Source organism: Ursus americanus, chromosome 22 (genome assembly GCF_024610735.1).
Source record: "Ursus americanus isolate L20-20 chromosome 22, mUrsAme1.1.p, whole genome shotgun sequence".
Classification (NCBI taxonomy): Eukaryota; Metazoa; Chordata; class Mammalia; order Carnivora; family Ursidae; genus Ursus; species Ursus americanus.
The window spans coordinates 53,034,320-53,040,570 of record NC_142148.1 but is presented as its reverse complement, the minus strand read 5'-3'; positions in this window follow the sequence as shown (position 1 = coordinate 53,040,570).

The window sequence follows — 6,251 nt, the reverse complement described above, 5'->3', positions numbered from 1 at the left end:
CCTGGCCTGAGACTGTCCCAGGAGTCACAGGGACCATGAGTGAAAACAGGGTCCACCAAGAGCCCCTGCCAGATTATTGTCAGGCTCCAGCCTCTACCTGTAGTCCCATCGGCAGCTCAGTGTGGGGCAAATTTATGCCTCCCCCACTCAGACTTTCTCCCTCTACTTTTCCTTCTCCAGAAAAAGAAATACAAGACATAGCTTTCTTGACTTAAGAAAAATCCTTTTAGGCCCCAGACATCTTGTGATTTATGACTACTCGCTCAAAGCACATTCTTGAGTTATCTTTGCAGGATTTAAACTTCTTTGAATATTCAGATATCAGATCGATTAAAGGCAGACAATTGATGCCAACCCTTGCTGGCCCTTGTGACTTCCATCAATTAAGACCTGGACTCTGTCATTCTATGATGACTTTAGCCTAAATTCTAGGCTGAATTCTCCATTGTACAAGTGCCTTCTTGAATCCATACAGACCCTTAGCTTAAAACTTCCCCAGTTTTGTTATTCGGGAACAGACTGCTTTGGGAAATATCCTCCATGTTTTCCCTTACTTGTTCCAAGTAAAACTCTCTAATCTTGGCTTTCTTGTGTCTTTTGGCTAAATACCCACCAAGAGGCAAATCCAGTTTTGGGTAAGAATACCCCATCCCATTGCCTGCCCCTTCATCTCTCACCCACATCTCTAAGACCCACCATCACTTCTCTCCCTCACTTCCTGACTCCCCCCTCAGACATAGAGGTGTCCAGCTGACCCTACTGGCCTCCCTCCCCCAGAGGTTGAGGCCCTCACCAAAGAAGACTCCCAGCACTGTTCGCTTTCGCAGGGAGGCCTGCCCTGCAGGGCCCCTCATGGCAGTGTTGCTGTCTCTGGGGTTGGGCAGCTGGGGTTCTCCCAAGGGCTGGTACATACCATCTGCATAGCTGGCTGGAACCAGGCGCTGGAGCCGAGAGCCTGGGGTAGGAGGGGTAGGAACAAAGATAAATCCTCAGTGGGGCTCCCTTACCTCCCCTCTCCCAGGCTTCCATCCATACCACAGATCCTAAAACCTTAAGAATGCATGAGCCTCTGCTGGTACCTGCCAGCCCTTGCCCCTTCGGGTAACCCTGCCCCTAGGCCTGTTTCCACTTGGCCCTCACCTACCTTTGCTGCCCCATCTGTGCTCCATGAGGTTGTGCCACCCATCAAATCGCTGCACCTCCCGGGAAATGGGGTTCTGAGTTCCTGTGTGAGAACAGAGGGAAGGGGCAGCTGGGCAAGTGCAGGCATGAGAGGACAGGAAAGCCTGCAGGATATGCGTCTTGGTAGCCTGGCAAGGGGAGCAGCAGAAGGTGGAAACCCAGCACAGTGTGGAAGGTAGGCGGCGGAGGGAGAGAACCAAGGACAAAGTGATATCCAAACTCGAGCTCATTCTTCTAGCTGCTCAGTGGGGGAAACATGGCAGGGAGCCCTGAAGCAGTGGAGACAGGGGCAGTGTGTGCTGACAAATAACCTCAGAGAACAAGACAAAGCTGGAGAACAGTGGCGATGTGGAAGGGCATGCAGGAGCCTTCTAGTGCCCTCACCCCTCAGCTCCCTAGGGACAAGGCAGGACAGAAACCAGTCCCAGCCCTAAGATATACGGAGCAAGAGCCAGCCACTGCCCCAAAGCCAACCACTCTTCCACTCAGGAAAGGAGAGGTCATTCTGTGACCACTCCCTGGGTACGGGCAGTGTGGAGAGGGGCTTGGCCCTCTCCTGCTGAGCAGAGCCGCCCCCCCACCCAGGGCAAGTGTGTGGGCCCTGGGGCTGTGGCTCTGCCGCCTGTTGCTATTCTGGTCTCTTTTCCAGTTTCTGGGGGTGGGATCAGGGACATCCTGGTCATGGGAGAACCTTGCCTCCTCCTCCTTTGAGGAATCATGTTCCTCATGTAATTCCTCTTATTGACCCTATTATACTTTCCAAAAACTAGGATCTGGGAGGGAGCACTCAGTTGTTGAGGGAAGAACTCAGGCAGTGAGGGAAGAGGGAAAGGTTCAGAATCAGAGATGGAATGGAGGTCCTTCTGGTCAGCAGATCAGGTGACCAGTCAGATTCCATCTTCCAACTTACTCAAAAGTGCCCTGTGCCACGTGCTATTTCAGATCCTTAGCCTGAGGCAGGTTAACCCCTAAAGGCAGAGCCTGAGGGAAGGATTTGAGACACGTGGCTAACTGGGAGGTGGCCCAGGACGAGCTGGAGGAAGTGGGGAAGTAAGGCAGGGACATCAATATGGGACTTGTCACGGAGTGAGTTACTGCTGAGGGAAACTGGGGCTCACTCCTGTTGGTGGCCTCTCGAAGACTATATGGGCACACCTCAGAATTGCCTATTGAGCAGGGAGGAAGCCAGGGAATCTATCCACCAACTGGCTGAATGTTGCACTAGGGGCAGTGTCTTCCAGCCCTCAGGTGGAGAAGGAAGGAGAGGCAAGCAGGTACTGGAGGTAGGAAACTGTCAGGGTACGTAGAAATTGCCCGCCAGCTGCGGGTAGCACAAGGTGGGCCGAGAGGATGTGGCACATGATATCTTCTTCAGGGACCCCACTAAGAGTTCCCACCCAACATTTCCGGTTCTTGGTTGGCCACAGTGTTCAGCTTCCTCTCTTCTCTTGCCACCTAGAAGTCCCCTAGGGTCAGGAACTGTTTCCACTCATAGCTGTATCCTCCATACCTAGCATGATGTGTGCGTCAAATCAGTGTCCAGTTAGGATTTACCAAATGAACAGATACCGCCATATTTGTTTCAGCTTCTCCATGGATTCTTTACTCCAACTGTTCTCCAAAGAGTGCCCTGCCCGTAAGATGGCAGTTTCCCTGCTGCCACTGACGGAGGCCAGGGCTGGCAAGGAATCCATTCCATGTCCCCACATTAACCACTTTTAACCCTCGCTCTGAATGCTGAGGCAGGAGGCCTCTGTGGCCGAACCGAGTCATTGCTCTGCTTCCTGCAAACTCCTGGCAGGAAGCAACCCTTTACTTTATGTGCCTTGGTAGGGTAAGGAGGCATCCTCACTTACACACCACACGACAGCTCTCGTGCTGGCCATCATACAAGTCTTAGAGCTGGTTGGCTCTCTCTGGGTTTCCAAAGATGAGCAGACTCACTGCTGCCCAGATGTCTGGCTGGTGCCTGGTCCTCAGGTAGGTTCATTCACCAGCTTTGTAGTGATGTAGAAAGAAGGCTCTTCTGTCAGCTTAGGATAAACTTAATCCTCTAAGCAGCGACTGAGCAAAAATTTCCATACAGGCAGGGTTTAGGGGCAGCCACCTGGTTCAAAGGGGGATCAGGGGACTTTTATAGAGCCACCTTAATACAGCAAGAACCTCAATATCACGTGGGTGGTTTGTTAATTTGGGGTGGCTTAATGGCAGGGTCTGTAGATTACAGGAAGCTAAAGGATGCCATCACTTGGCCCCCTATTCCTTATGAACAAGATACACTATGATAGAATTGGGTGAATGTGACGGGTGAGGGGCAGAGCAAAGCCAGAGAAGGAGACCTGGATGTTTAGCCACCAAAAATTCATCTGACCTCTGCTAGTTTTGTTTTTAATAATGTGAGTGTTTTTGTAGGCAAACTGGGTTATATCTCTGTCAGAAAGAACAACCATCACTCTTGAGCTTGGATGAGTATCTTCTGTTTTGAGTCTTACAGTTTTCGATAAATCCCCTGGAGCAGTCCCTGCCATCCAGATCCTGACCTCCTCAGCTTCTGGCACTGGAGAGCTGCCTCCATCTGTCTAGCTGTGAAACCCTGTTTACCACATCATTAACTGATCAGCAGAGATTGCGGAATTTGTAAATCTCAGTGTTTCTCTGAATGAAAACAGACATTGTGCCAGAAATTCATTGTCAAAGAGGAACATCTAAAATTGGTAATTAGCAACTAAAAAAGAGGCCAGAGTGCCCATCTTAAACCAAGACTCTTCCTCACAGGATGGATGCGACTGGGTGAAGTAGTGAACAGAATTCTTTTCTATTAATAATATTTTTTATTATATTATGTTAGTCACCATATGGTACATCCCTAGTTTTTGATGTAAAGTTCCACGATTCATCACTTGCGTATAACACCCAGTGCACCATGCAATACGTGCCCTCCTTACTACCCATCACCAGCCTATCCCATTCCCCCACCCCCTCCCCTCTGAAGCCCTCAGTTTGTTTCCCACAGTCTATAGTCTCTCATGCTTCATTCCCCCTTCTGTTTACCCCCGCTTTCTTCTTCCCTTCTTCTCCTACTGATCTTCCTATTTCTTACGTTCCATAGATGAGAGAAACCATATGATAGTTGCCTTTCTCTGCTTGACTTATTTCGCTTAGCATTATCTCCTCCAGTCCCGTCCATGTTGCAGCAAATGTTGAGAAATCGTTCTTTCTGATGGCTGAGTAATATTCCATTGTATATATGGACCACCTCTTCTTAATCCAGTCATCTGTTGAAGGGCATCTCGGCTCCTTCCACGATTTAGCTATTGTGGACAATGCTGCTATGAACATTGGGGTGCATATGGCCCTTCTCTTCACTACGTCTGTATCTTTGGGGTAAATACGCAGTAGTGCAATTGCTGGATCAAAGGGTAGCTCCATTTTTAACTTTTTAAGGGACCTCCACACTGATTTCCAAAGTGCCTGTATCAACTTGCATTGCCACCAACAGTGTAAGAGGGATCCCCTTTCTCCACATCCTCTCCAACAATTGTTGTTTCTTGCCTTGTCAGTTTTTGCCATTCTAACTGGCATAAGGTGGTATCTCAGTGTGGTTTTGATTTGAATTTCCCTGATGGCTAATGATTTTGAACATTTTTTCATGTGTCTATTAGCCATTTGTATGTCCTCATTGGAAAAGTGTCTATTCATATCATCTGCCCATTTTTTGATTTGATTATTTGTTTCCCGTGTATTGAGTTTGAGCAGTTCTTTGTAGATCTTGGATACTACTCTTTGATCTGGAGTGTCATTTGCAAATACCTTCTCCCATTCTGTGGGCTGCCTCTTAGTTGTTTTTTTTTTTTTTTTTTTTGACTGTTTCCTTGGCTGTGCAGAAGCTTTTTATCTTGAAAAAAATATTATTAATTAAAAAAAAAAAAAGAAAAGTAAAGATGAAGAACGTAGGTTCGAAGGAGAGCAGTATGTAATCTGTTCAGAGCTGTTATGGCCAAAATGATTCAGAAGAGCCTTTAATTCAGATGTGACGGTTTATATTTAAATGTTGCTTGTGATTCTGAAAAAAGAATATGGTATGGAAAAGTATGGATTAACATACGATTTTGTTGTTTACTGAAAACGAAAACTTTTTGCTGAGAAGTTATTATTTAATAAATATTTAATCTGTGTTTTATCTTACAAAAAAAAAAGAATTCTTTTCTACTTCTATATGTGCATTTGGAAGTGGAATCATGTCCTTTCACAAAGACCTGGGTTTTAAAACACAAAAGATGTTATGTCTTTGTGGGATTGGAAACATGTAAGTCTTCCTATGGTGAGGGGCTGAGTCAGTGGCAGATATGAGGTGTCCTGTGGGTTGATTTATTTTTTGCTAACCTCTAAACAGCCAACACGGAGATGCCTTTTTTCACACAGCTCAGTCCCTGAAAGTCCTCAAGAGTGTTTTGTGACCTGAAAACTGGCCGTTTCTAACTATTCCTTGCAATAGCGCCCGTCTTTGAATTTCGGTGTTGATGACTACGAACTACATCATACCACTTACGTGTCCCTTTTTGAAAGAAAATTATCATAGCTCAAACATAAACCTTACAATTTCAAATATCCTCAGAGTGGGTAACCAAGGCAGGAAACCATGCCATGTATAGAACAATTCCAACTTCAAATACTCCATCCCTTTGTCTCCATAAATCACTGAAACATCTCAGAAATCCCAACATTCCAAATCCAGATAGTAAACCTTAAAATAAGCCTGTAAACATTAGAATAACTGTATTCAAATGTCACATCAGACCAACAATGGAGTCTATGATTTATTGTAAATCATGTGTGCGTTAGCCCATCCTCTTTATTTATTACTGCTGTGTTTACTTCATGTATCTGGGCTTTGTTTTTTGAGTCATAAAGCTCATCAACATCTCACTGCTCTAAATACCTGTTCAATTGTGACTACGAATTGCATATGAGTTGGTGCCGATGTGCTAAGCATGACAGAATTTCCGAGTCTGTTTGTACATAGTTTAAATTGAAGAAGGTTTCAATATGATTTAATTATAAGGCATTAT